The sequence below is a fragment of the Mustela nivalis genome, assembly GCF_964662115.1.
Source record: "Mustela nivalis genome assembly, chromosome: 4".
Taxonomy (NCBI): domain Eukaryota; kingdom Metazoa; phylum Chordata; class Mammalia; order Carnivora; family Mustelidae; genus Mustela; species Mustela nivalis.
The window spans coordinates 47,673,110-47,686,956 of record NC_139023.1 but is presented as its reverse complement, the minus strand read 5'-3'; the positions used below and the strand labels follow the sequence as shown (position 1 = coordinate 47,686,956).

Below are 13,847 nucleotides of genomic sequence, written 5' to 3'. Positions count from 1 at the left end.
ACCTAAGCACTTGGAGCAAAGGACTCACTTCTGGTGGGAGCCAGCACCCGCCCCCCCTCCAGCCCTGGAACCTGCCAGCGGCCCACCTGGCCCCTGATGCACTAGCCACCACAGAGCCCACGCCACCTGAGCCCACAGGCTCACTCTGCTGCTGCTTTAAGAAAAGTGTGAAATGTGTTTGTAAATAATAGTGAGGCTGGCAGTGGAGCTAGCCATCTAGCGGTGCAGACTCTTGGGACACATGGACTTGGGTTCAGGGCCAGGCTCCAGCGCATGCATCCTCACTGCCTGCGTCTGGGGACGTTAACCTGATCCCACTGAAGTTCCATTTCTCATCTGTTAGATGGGGGCCGGGGACCCCCCTCTCTCTCTCTCTCACTGGACTAAGAATCTTGTGTCAACCATGTTCTCCAAACATTCATTCCCTCCCACACCACACCCTGATTTGGCAAACAGAACGCAGAAGGGAGCCGGCTGTCTCTTTTCCAGGTGTCATCTGGTCATTGCTCTTCCTCCGCCACGCACCCATCTGCTTGCTGTCTAGACCACTGGTCCTCCAACTTTAGGAACGTCCTCAAAATCATCAGGACGGCTTGCTAAACCCCCTTCCCCACCCAACCCCTTGGAGCGCTGAGCTCTACTCCCAGTCTCTGATTCCCTTAGAGTGGGGTGGAGTCTGAGAATTCACATTCCTAATAAGTTCCCCCCTAATGCCAGTGACACGGATCCTGTTCCAGGCCCACGCTTGGAGAACCGATGGTCTGGAGAAACCAATAGGAACAGTGAGGGACCAGAAAGTTCTGCTCCTACTAATCACATCTTGTAGAGTGGCAGTGATTAAGCCCTTTAGGTTTTGATGAGTCTGGACCTCCGAAACACCAAGAAAAATACCTAATTACACATGGAGATGAAAGCCATGTAGGAAAACTTAGTGTCCTGAGAGAGCAAAGAGGGGGACCTGATTTAGGATCATCAAGGCCTGCTCTGAGTACAGAGTAATAGGAGCGGAGAATGAGGATGCGTGAAATGAGCTAGATGAGGAACCGGCAAAGAGCCCTGCAGGAAGGGGGCCTGGCGCACGCTTGGAGCCACATTGCCAAAGGAGAGAACATAGTAAATATGAGTTTCCAGCCCAAAGAAACCAACTCATTGAGATTCATTGGCAAGAGGTCAGAAGGGAGACTCCCAACTTCCATGTCACCGCCCAGCCCGACCCCTCCCTAGGGGCCCCTCCCCCCTGCCCCAGCACTGTCAAGTCCTGGGGCAGAGTACTCTGCCCATGTAGACTGTTCTCTCATTGCATATTGTTTCGGGTGGGGATTGTTGCATAATAAACCCCAACACTGGGTTCTCCCACTTTGGTGGGTTGGTTGGTTCTTCGGTCGGCACCGCCCTGGCTCACACGGCCAGGCACACTCCATGGGTGGGCGGCCTGGGGCAGCAGGGCACCTCCATCCATGTGGTGTTTCCTCACAGGTTCTTTGTGCCATGGCTGTCTCAGAGCAAGTTTCCAAGAGGGTGAGTTGGGAGGCCTAAGGCCCCCTGAGGCCGAGGCTCTAGAACATACCTACTATCACTATGCCGCATTCTATTGGTCGAAGTAAATTGGAAGGCAGGAGGTAGGGAGAAGAGGCTTACTCCTTTCTGTTTTCTTCCTGTTCCCATCCACATCAGCAACAGCTCTCAGACCTCAAGAAAGGGTCTGGAGATTGATAGTCTGAAGGCTGGCTTCATTTCTCAACAATGCTACAATGGACCCAGGTTCCTATCTTCCTACTCTGTCACCTGTGGAAGTTGTCTCTTCATCTTCATGCCTGTTGCCTCATGATAGCAAGATGGTTGCTGCGGCTCCAGACATCATGGCTACATTAAAGGCAGAAAGCAAAGATGGCTTTGAGAGGTAATGAGAAAGAACTTCTTCCTTCTCTCTCTTCCTCTTCTTTGCTCACTGTCTCTCTCTCTCTCTGTCTTAAGATTTCCTCAACAGACTTTCCCCCACACTTCATAGACCCAAAGTAGGACAGTACACCATCCCTAGCTGCATGAGACACTGGTTAATGTAATATCTAGCAAAGGAGGATGCGATTAACACAACAGGCTAAGGTCAATCATCATTCCTTATCCAGAGCTCCACTTACTCCCTGAAAAAAGTCAAGGCTCTCTTCTCAGTAGGGGGAGTAATGAGAAATGTTGCAGAGAAAACAGTCTCCATCCAGCCCTGGGCCCAGCCTGCCTCCCTTGCCCCCCGGCTGATCTGCAGTCTCTCCACTTGGCTCCCCTCCAAGTCTCCTTACCCCAAGCTTGCCACAACCTCTGCACAGCTCCCCCGCTCACAACCTCTGGGCACCCCCCATCAAAACACAAGAAGGGAAGACAGAGAAAGGAGCTTTGGTCCTCCCGCTACTGGGTGTGTAGGCAGCTACACAAGCCTGGGGTCCTGTGCTGCAGCCCCCTGGTCTCTCTCTCTGCCTTGGCTCCCACACACTTGGCCAAGAACCCTCTTTCTGGCCACTTAAGGAGACAGAGCTCCCCTTCCAAGCTCTGCTTTTCCACATATGCTCTCAGTTCCCCCAGAAGAGAGGTTCAGGCCTTAAAAAAAATTTCAGAGTCCCACCAGGGCCCTGTCTTCCTATTCTTCCTGCCGCTGCCCAGTTGTGGCCTTCTTGTGTTAAATAGGGAAATAAATGACTTTAGAAGAATGCTTTCCCCTTACTCGAGCAGGCTGAAGACCCTAGCCGAGGAAGCCTGGGCATGCCACCTCAGGGACATTTGACTGCCCACTCCCCACCCCTGCCTCTCCACCATCACCCATAGCTGAAACGTATGGTCAGACTGAGAGTTGGGGTTCCCTGGGGGTCCCTTCCCCTAAGCCACGAGCACCCAGTGGAAAAGCTCCAGGACCCAGGCTCTCTAGCGCACCCATGCCTATCCGGATATTTCAAAAGTTATTCACTCCACCAGCGGCCAGCAGGGTACAGAAAAGCAAAGACCCAGGCACGTGACCTTTCCAGTCTCCACGTGGTGCCCTTTTTCTCCATGACCTCTTGGGGCCAGAGGGTGAGAAAGGCATTTCCACCCCCTCCTTCCCTGCTCTATTCCCAGGGCCTCAAACTGTGCCCGGCACACAGTGGGTGCTCAGCGCATGTACTCTGGATGGGTGAGCACCTAATGTCCAGCTCATTCTCCCCCGACCCTCACTTTGGCTCTTCCTGGCCTTCCCTGCCTATCCTTTAGTTTCCCACACACACTCGCATTTTCCAGAAAGCCCTCCCATCCTCTGAGCAACTAGAATGAATTGAGAGTTTCTTCTTTCTCCCTCTGGCCTCTCCCTGAGCTTCATCCCCGCCCCCTCTGCTTAGAAAGGATTTTTTTTTTTTTAGCTTTGTGTTAGATCAAGTTGCATATGCGCCCTACTCCCATTCCAGGTGTTTGTTTCTTGCTGAGGAGAACAAGAGACATTTTATATTGCATTATATTTGTTCCCCCTGCCTCTTACCCCCATTTCGTGGGCCCATCACCGTGCTTGGCACACAATGGGTGAATACTTGTTGAACTACTACTAATTATTATTAAATTGTTCATGTGAATATTACATTGTATATAACATGTATATGTATTATATTTACCTATATTAGATGGATGTTGTATACATATATATAATACACTATATATGTTATATATACAAGTTATAATGGGTCTTCCTCTACATTCTTAGCATTTTATTAACTCATTCCATCCTCCCAGCAGTCCTGAAGGTTGTCCAAGGCCACACAGTCAGTAGAGGGGAGGCCTGGGAAGCTACTATTGGAGAGGCCCTGGTTTTAAAAATACATTCTTTTTAAAGATTTTATTTATTTTATAGAGAGAGAGAGCATGAGCGGGGGAAGGAGCAGCAGCAGAGGGCATGGGCGGGCTGGGGGAGGGAGAATCTCAAGCAGATCCCCGCTATGCACGGAGCCTGACTCGGGGCCCGATCTCAGGACCCTGAGATCATGACCTGAGCCAAAACCCAGAGTCAGATGCTCAACGGACTGCGCTCCAACAGTGTATTCTAAGAGAAAGGTGTGGGCTTTTGGAGTGCCGCAAATTCAGGAAGACTTCTTGAAGGCAGGGGTAGATTCCATGGTTATTTAAAGGAGAGGAAGCGCATTTTCTAGGTGGGAGGAGGCAGAGGAAAACAAGGCAGAGTAGGGGTCCACAACAGGAGCTGTTTTCCCTTTTTCTATCCCTCACTCATCTGGCCTTAAGTCAGCGAACTTGAAAGAGCAACTGCTTTATTTGGTTCCAGGCAAAGATGTTTCCAACAAACATTATCCGGATATGCTGACTGTACCAGCCTCATCGCTGCTGGAAAAGGTGCCCCGTCTCGGTGCATCAGACCTTTAGTAAGAGTTTACGGTCCGTTTTCAAGGTGCATTACCTTCCACATAGGTATTCCGTGGATTGCAGAAATGCCATCCACCGTAGCTAAAGGGTTCCATCTCCATCTGCATAATTCCCGATGCTGTCAGTCGGCGTGACATGTGTGCACTGGGCCTCTCACGGCCATCTGGCAGCCTCTCTGAAATCACAGCTTCCCCTGCACCACCCCCAGCCCTGTCCTCCATCAGGAATGGGGTCCCTGAGCCAAGACTATCGGTAAAGCACGATCGGGACGTATGGATGCTGGTGTGATGATTTAGCTGCGTCACTTGCTTTCTGACATTTCCATAGCTCTTCCCGGCTTCACCTCTGCGGCTGGCCGGTTGAAAGCGGCAGGAGGCAACAAGCAGAAATTGAATTTTCCACAGTATGCTCATTTGGGTGGCTCATTCCTCAGTTCTATGGGCAGCTACCTGGGAAGGTTCCAGCAGCTGCTACTGTCCCCCACGCTCTACCCTTGCCAACTCCCCTGAGGGGAACTGTCCCCACCTGGGAAGGGAAACTTGGCTTTGAGGAGCTAGAGGTAGGAGTGTGCCCTTCTCTGGGGCCATTTAAGTGGTATATGGAGCTCCCCTCCCCCTGCCCTAAGTATCCTCAGAAAGCCCAAGAGAATTTCCCATTTTGTTGACAATTTGGCTACACAAAGACTCCCAGGAATGTCATAGGGAGTGTGCTTATGGGAAAGGTCCATCAGCGTCCACCTAGCCAACATCAGCATCCACGCTTGGCTGGTTCTCTAAATCCCTCAGACGAAGGAATGTTTGCCTGCAGCAAGGTGACACAAGAATCAGCAAAGAGAGATTTTCTTTGCAGTCTTGACACCAGAACAATGGGCTGATGTGAGGGTGTGTGAGTGAAGTGAGCGCACCAGACAAACTGGTTATTTGCTTTTGTCTAAACTCTAAATCCTCCTTCTCTGACTGAGCGTTTCACTCTAACACCTATGAGGTGGGTGTCGCCCTGAGCGGTGGCTCCTCCATTCTGGTGGGTAAAGGAATTTCCTGCTGGTTGTGTCAGGACCTGTCCAGTCTCCAGGGGTGCTGACTAAGTTGCTTTGAATGAACCCAGGACAAAGCACGGCAAGCAAGTACTATGTAGGATTCTCTTGTAGGTGCCTCTCAGTGGTAGTTTAAGAAACACACTTGCTGGGGCACCTGGGTGGCTCAGCTAGTTAAGCATCAGCCTTTGGGTCAGGTCATGATCCCAGGGTCCTGGGATCGAGCCTCATGTCGGCTCCCTACTCAGTAGGAACCTACTTCTCCCTCTCCCTGCTGCTACCCTCCTTGTACTCTCTCTCTCTTTGTGTCAAATAAATAAATAAAATCTTTTTAAAAAGAAAAGAAGGGAAAGGAGAAGAAAAGAAAAGAAAGAAATGTGCTTGCTACCCACAGTCCCTTCCCTCTGCATTGAATCTTTCCTTGATGGCGTGGGTACCAACATGGGGTATGTTCTGTGTGCCCTCTTTTCCATCCCTTAGACACTGTGTCCACTCCCAACCTCTGTAATTTACTGCTTGGGATGACCCTCACTTTCCTGTGTCCTCCCTCCCATGGTGTTGGTTTGTTTCTGTCCAAAGGCAGGTGCCCCCCACTCCAGGTCACACCTGGTTCTCCATTTGAGCAGCAGCAGAAATGACGCCTAGCATGGCAACAGACTTTATAAATATTTTCGAGCTACTGCATTTCATATATATTAAGTATTAACCTTGCTTCAGGCCCTAAGCTAGCTGCTAATGAGAAGACAGTAGACAAATAATTCTAACCAAAATTGAAAAATAGCACTGAAGGTAAAGTCTAAAGCCTCAAACCTGTTGGATTGGCCTAGGTTGAAAAAAGGAGAACACCCAGCGTTGGCCAAGGTGAGGAGAAGCTCTGACAGTGTGTGTAGGGCTATAAATTGGTAGGACCATTCTGGAAAGCAATCTGGTGATATGTGACTGAAATAAAAATATCTATTCCCTTTGATGCTAAAATTCTAGTTCTAGGAACTTTTTCTAAGGATAACAGAACAAGGACACAAAGTTGTTCACTTGAGTTGTTCCGCAAACATCTACTGGGGACCTTCTTTCTATACACTGGACCTGGAGCTGGGTACTGGGCAGAGTGTGATCGAGCAGGCAGGACGATGGGAGAACGTGGATCCTGTCCATGTACGAGTGTCGGGGGTGGAGCGGAGAGGGGTTATCAGAGCAGAAGGCCGGCAGCACCCTCAAAGCCATTCCAAGGCTGACCCCTGCCCCATTTTGACAGAACAGCATACTAAGCAGCCATTTAAAACGTTGCTGTGTGTCTGTCGTCACTGTTGGAGGAAGCTCTCTGTGATACTGTTGAATAAGAAAAAATGCAAATTGGGAAACAGAAAATGTCTCATTATGTCAAGTGACACATAAATGTCTACATGAGTGTATACATAGAGAAAGGTGTCGAAAACTTCGCTATCAGATGTCAGAATGTTCAGAGGATTTGTTTCTGGCTCATAAGGTGTTGTGTATGTTTCTTTCAGACCTTTCTGTATTTAATTTTTTTACACGAGCAGGTACACCAAATGCAAATACCATCTTTGTAAACAGGAGGAATGAGTGAATGAGTGAATGAATGAATGAACCCACAAGGGAAAAAGCAAAATAGTATCAAGGCTCGTCCAAAGAACTCAGTCCCTGGGAAGGCAAAACCCTCCCACTCCGCCCCCAGGAAAATGTGAGCTCCCGGAGGGTACGGACCCGGGGAGCCAGTAGTAGGTGTGCATTTGCGTGGCTGCTGCCCTTCTCCTGTGTCCTAAGGTGACCCCTTCTCACCCCAGAGAGCCTCACAGGTCTTCCCTCCTCCAACAACAGTTGCACCCCGTGATTTTCCTGGGCCTCTTCCACCTGGGAAGCTCGGAGAGGCTGAGACTCAGACAACGGTTGAAATCAATCCAGGTCCCATCGGGCTGGGGTTGGCTGGCTGGCCCCGGGTTGTTGTTTCTTATCTGCAGAGGCTCCATGGAACTGGCTGAGTGACGAGGCACAGCTGAGGCTGTTAAATCTTCCCCGGCCACGCATGTGCTGTCAGGATTATTCACAGTGGCTTCGGTCCCCTGCCCGAGACCCCGTTTCTCCAAAGACACCCTTCCAAGCCCGATGCAAGGCTAATAAGCCCAAACCCAAATTGATCTCCCAGCTGTTCTTCAGAGGTGCTGCCAGCGCCCTTTGCCGAGCCAAGCGGTTTGGGATTGCCATAAATTGGGGCGAATTTTCATCCGGGGCTTTTCATCGGCTTCAGAAACTGTTCTCATTCAGCAAAGTCTTTGTGTTCTGGGTTTTTTGTTTTTAAGATTGAAATTTTTTGGAGCTGTTTTAAGTTTACAATAAAATTGAAAGGAAGGTGTAGAGGCTTTCCATATATCCCCCTTACCGCTCCACGTGCATAGCCTCCTCCATTACCATCAACACTTATCACAAACAAGGGTGGTTGTTTTTGTTTGTTTGTTCGTTTGTTTGTTTGTTTTTATTCAGGATGAACCTACGTCACCACATCATAATCCCCCAGAGTCCATAGTTTACTCTTGGTGTTATACATTCAGTGGGTTTGGACAAATGTGGAATGGCATGTATTACCCGGAGCCATAATGGTGTTGGCAGTTGTGGCAAAGGAAGAAATAAATATAACAACAAATACTTATGTAGAGCTTGACCTTTCATAAAGCATGTGCCTGTATATAATCCCATTAGCTTCCATTGCAAAGCCAGGTTTTCCCTTAGATGCATAGCACTCAGTGGCCAGGCAGGATCCATTTACTCCTTCATTCATTCGCTTATTGAAAAACACTTTTGTCTGAGCTCTAACTTTTTCCCAGGCACTCTGCTAGGTGATTGTATTTTCCAGGGTATGCCAGAGAAACAGAGCTGTTATGATATTTAAATATAAAGGGAAAGGTTTATTTATAAGGAATCTACTTACAGCTATGGAGGATGACAAGTCCAAAACCTACAGGGCAGACAACCAGGAAGAGCTAATCATAGTTCAAGTCTGAAGACCGTCTGCTGGCAGAACTCCTTCTTGCTCAGTGGAAGTGAGTCTTGTTCTAGTCAACTGATTGGATGGGGGCCTTCAACTGATTGGACGAGGCTCACCCACATTATGGAGGGCAATCCCTTTTACTCACTGTCAACTGATTTAAATGTTAGTCTCATCCAAAACACCTCACAGAAACATCCAAAATAATGTTTGACCAAATATCCAGGCACTATGGCCCAACCAAGTTGTCATCACATAAAATTAAGTACCATACTAATGAAGGCACTCAGCTGAGTAAACTCAGCCCTCCACAGTATGTACTGGAATGGTAGTACAAGACAGGAAGTGATATATGCTATGAAAGAGACACAGATAGTGCTAGAAGTCTGAACCATGCTTCATTTGGCCATGGGTAAGAGGTACAGGAGCAAGGGGTTCACAGGAGGCTTTCTGGAGCAGAATGGGCTCTTGAAGGATGGGTAGTCTTTAGATGGGTGCACATAGAGGGAGGAGCATAGATGGCACGAGGTAGATGGAAGGGCGTGAGCAAAGAAAGATTCGAATCTGTTCATGGAGCAAGCCAGGAACAGATTACAGGTATGTAAAGAACTAACAAGCAATTTTGCAATCAAGAGAGCAAAGGCATTGCAACCTCGATGTTCTTTCTTGTCCTTTTGTGCCTTCCTATTGCCTGTGATCTGACTTCTTCCTTCACAGAGTTATAGTTAACCATGAGTAAGGTAGGCTGTGCGACACACACATCCACTGCCTGCCCCAGCACCCGCAAAATGCCACCTGCGCCTCCTCTGGGAGATACTTTTCTCCAATCTCCCAATCTTGAACCCGTCAGAGCCCACACTCGCGCTGCTAGAGTGATTGGTTAAGAATGAACACATGACGCCACTGGGCCAATCATGCCTTATGGGGTGAGAGTTTCACTCTTAGTCTCCCCATGAACGTGAGAGGTGGTGGCAGTGAGCCAAGGCACACACAGGAGCGCAGTGCAAAGAAGGGAGAGAAGACGGGTCCTGGTACCTCCACACAGAGCCCTCAGAACATGGAGGAGGCTTCTGAGGGACAGAGTGTGAGCTCGAGGTCTACAAGCATCTGGCAATGATTAAAACCTTGACAGGAATATGAGCAACAACTGTTTACTGAACACTTAGTGTGAGTCAAACACGAACGAGGTCTGTCATTTAGTTGTCCCACCCTTGAAAGGTAATTGCTATTACCCACCCCCACCACCATTTTATCGCAGAAAAAACCGCCTCCAGAATCTAAGGAATATCCCCGAGGACCTTCATGGAAAGGTAGCAGGAAAATCAAGTTCAAACCCAGGTCTCCCTGGTGTGGAACCCCAAGCTCCTGCTTCTTCAGTGGTTCAGAAACACCTGGAAAGAATCTGAGGAAGTATGGAAATCCAGGACTCCCGCTAAGACAGGTGGGTCACTTGACCTAGAGGGGGGCCCCTGGCACCCCTAATGGGCAGCCACCGCAGGAGATCGTGTGGGAGGCGTTCCTAGTGCTGGCCGCTTGCACAGAAGCATGTGACCCCCACCTCCCAAACTCCCAGCAGCCCAGGGCGACTCTAACTTTGACTAAACACTACCCTTTGGATTACATGATTCCAGTCACCCCTGATTCAGAGAACAGCCCTGTCATCTAGGGGGTGCAAGTCAGGGGTTGGGGGCAAGGAGGCTAAAGCAGGAGACTGCTCCTTCTCTTTTTAAAAGCAGCCGGTGGTTTTTAGAAAATAGGCTATACAGTCCACTAGGTAAGGAAAAGCAGCTGCAGTGGGAGACTCAGGGATGTTGGCTCCTGACTTGTCACAGCTGTGATCCACGTTCAGTTCCACTCCACTTAGGAGCGCAAATGGCCCTGTGATGTTCCGGGAACAGTGTACACAGCTGGTCCCACCATGCACATACAACCCCGAGGGCCAGGAAAGGGACTAAGGCAGGGCATGAGCCTGACTCCATGTCTGGGGGCGACTGGGATATGTTTAACTTCTGGGTGGTAGAGATGGGGGTTGGGGGGGCAGATGGGAGAGAGGTTGGGGTTGTTTGCCTTTTTTCTGGAGTTGGGCAAATGTAATCATTTAGAATTTCTTTTCTGAACATTCTTCTTGCTTTAAAAAAAAAAAAAAAAAAAAAAAAAAGGCCTGGGCTGCAATTTTGTTTTTATGGCCTCTCTCATGAGACCAGCTTTTATTTCAAAAGTAAAACCCTAGCACAAAGGGTAAGGAAGGTTGCAAACCTTTTGAGGATGGCTATATAGCATGGGATTTCATTAAAATGCTTCCACAACTCCTGTGTTATCAGGAAAAGACCTTTTGCATTACTGTAGAAACTCCAAGTTCCCTCTGATTTTATGATCCTGTAAGGCTCTTGTGCCATACACAGTGCCTGGCATGTGGTTGGTATTAAGCAGTTTTTGTCCCCCAAGGAACAGAGCAAGAAAGAATGCTTATTGACCAACTGGCTTTTGTCTTCATCAGCAAGTTGCCTCAGGGACTTCAGTATCACATGAAATGTGAAATTATTACCAAACTGAATTTTAATGAAACATTTCAGCGTTGGGGGAAAGTTTAAGAAAAAAATGCAAATGCACAATTATCCTATGTTGTTACAATTTTAACATGGTTCTACAAATGAACTTTAAAACAATGTTCAGAGAGAAAAAACAAACAGAATAATAGGAGTGGTGCTGGAAAGCATTGTATCTATTTCTAAAATGCAAAAGAGAGATATTTGGAACCAGGACTTAAGCCTTCCTCTCAAACTGGTCATTATTCAACATTCTTTGGCTACAATCAAAGATGAATCAGCCTACCTGTGCTATAGTCAGACCACATTTCTCCTTCTTGTCCAAAAGGCTGTGGTTAAGGGCTCTGATGATAAATCTCTCTCAAGATCAGGGTCTTCCAAGTCTTCAGCATTTCCCAGATCCATATTAGCCCCATCCCCAAAAGACTTGGAGTGGGTCTGGCATGACTTACTTATAGTGAACCCATGAGAGTACCAGATACTCTATTTCTTCTAATCCAGGGATGACCAAAGTGTCTAATATTTTTACAAGGGATCGTAATCACATCAGTCTGGAGTTTCTAAAATTTACCCTTTTCTCTTAAAAAAAAATAATAATCAGGAAAACCCTTTCCATTCCTGGCTATCTCTCACCACTCCCCTATCTCTTGATTCCTAGGCGGATACTGACAACAGCTCTATGGCTACATCAGCAAGTTTTTCAGGGTCCTGGGGGTACAATTTAGCTGAGCCTTAGGAGTGGCCCTATATGCTTTCTCTCTCTTCCTGGTCTTTGGAGTCAGTTGTCTCATTCTCTGGACAATCGTTTAAAGGTAAGCTCTCTGAAGAAGCTAGAAACAAACTAAGCATGGTCATGGTCTCTTCTGGGCTTCCCCACAGGCTCACAGGTTCTGTATAATAACAGCTTCATCTCCTGAAGAACATTCAACCTGTTAGACATTGTCCCACAGGCTTTACATACAGACTAATAAGTGATTCTTTCAAGAACTAAGTGAAGAAGGTACAGCTATTAACCTTGTCAAGCAGGTGAGGAACCTGAAGCACACCAGCCTGAAGTAGAAAAGGAGAAAGAGGATACAGAAGTCCAAGAAAGCTGCTGGCCTGGGTGGCCCTGGAAGCCACAGGAGCAGAAATAAGGAAAGCCTGAGGCTGGGGACTACTTCTAGACCTTGATTCAATGGGCTTAGAGTATCCATCACCATCTGGTCACAGTGACCACCTGTGAGAAACCCACCTTGCTAATACCAAAGCTGTCCGTTTGGGGCCTTTGCCCTGGACCTGTGACTTGTGGGACTAATTTTCTTTTCACCTGTGGCTACCTGTGATGGGTGTACAATAAATCATGGATTCTGTTCTCTTAGCTAAAGAAAAAAATGCTAAAGAAGATATTAAGGGGCATAGTTCATGTGGGGTAGCACCCTGTATGCAAACATATGGATGTCTTCAGAGCAAAAATGGATACATACACATGCAAAGTGGATTAAATGAAAACTAAAAAGAGCCCTACATTCAAGTCAAGTCAGATTTTTTTTAAGATTTCATTTATTTTTAATTTGAGAGAGAGAGGGAAAGCACAAGCAGGGTGAGGAGCAAAGGGAGAGGGAGAACCAGACTCCCCACTGAGCAGGAAGCCCCATGTGGGCCTCGATCCCAGGACCCCGAGATCATGACCTGAGCCAAAGGCAGACGCTTGACTGATGGAGTCACCCAGGTGCCCCAAGTCAGATTTTTCTTTTTTTCTTTTCTTTCTTTCTTTTTTTTTTTTTTTTTTTTTTTTTTTTAGATTCTATCTATTTATTTGACAGAGAGAGAGAGAGAGATCACAAGGAGGCACAGAGGCAGGCAAAGAGAGAGGGGGGAAACAGGCTCCCTGTTGATCAGAGATCCCGATTCAGGACTCGATCCCAGGACCCTGGGATTATGACCTGAGCTGAAGGCAGAGGCTTTAACCCACTGAGCCACCCACGCACCCAGACTTTTCTTTTTTAAACTAGATTTTCAGAGGTTTTGGTGCTGGGATGATGTTAATGGAGTGTGGCTCTGTTGCTGAGCAAAAGCCAAACTGAGACCCACATCTCTTCTCATACTTCTCGTTTCTAAGAAGGGAGAGTGCTCCAGCAGAGCCTTTCCCTTGTCTCTGCGTTCTAAGGTCACAGTCAAGGTGTGTTTGGGGTGGGGTTCCTGGAAGAACCTGTTGAAGATAAAACCTTTTGTTCACTATACAAAAAGACAGTGCTTTTGCTCAATCAAAAGGTGAAAGGCAGAGACAGACGTCTTCTCAATGAAACTCGAATCTTCCCTTTAGTTCCAGACTCCATCTTTCCCTCCCTAATAAACTTTATTTCCCTGGGAAAATGTTCCACAGACATCTTCCCAGCTATGAGGAGCCCAGCTGTCCCAAGCTGCAGATGGTCTGGGCAATATCCACGGGGAGCCCTGGGGAGCCCTCGGGGCAACTCCCGGGACCTGCTAAGCATTGAAAATGCTCCCTCCTGAGGATTTGCCCTTGAACCTGGCTGAGCTTATTCGTGCATGACTGAGGCAGCTGCTCACATAGATCTGCTGTCACTCAAGGACCACAAAGCTGGTCCAAGCTCAACTTCCTCCACCTCATCAAGGAGTGAGGGTTAGGATAGGGCAGAGGGAGGAAAATAAGATTCAAGGCCAGGTAGATTTGGCCTGCAGGCTTGTCCTTCCCACTTGCTTTGTGACCTTCGGCACGTGACTCAATCTTTCTGAATTTCAGTATCCCCTCTGTAGAACGGGAATCATGATTTCTCTTGCAGGGTTGCTGTGAAGATGAGACCAGATGGCATATGATAATATAGGAAAAGCCTAGGCCCTTAGTTTATAGCAACTATTCCTACATTTGCTATTCCGTGAA

The 13,847-nt window shown here is 47.9% G+C and overlaps 1 long non-coding RNA gene across 2 annotated transcripts; it reads left to right on the top strand.

Moving 5' to 3' along the window:
* The first annotated feature begins 1,398 nt into the window (after positions 1-1,398).
* LOC309862974 lies at positions 1,399-9,731 on the top strand. Of its 2 annotated transcripts, none has more exons than XR_014310824.1 (3): positions 1,399-1,518; positions 1,675-1,900; positions 9,676-9,731. It is a non-coding gene; the product is annotated as an uncharacterized lncRNA (long non-coding RNA). The 2 variants fall into 2 exon arrangements; XR_014310825.1 differs by lacking the exon at positions 9,676-9,731 and adding an exon at positions 4,289-4,620.
* The last annotated feature ends 4,116 nt before the right edge of the window (positions 9,732-13,847 follow it).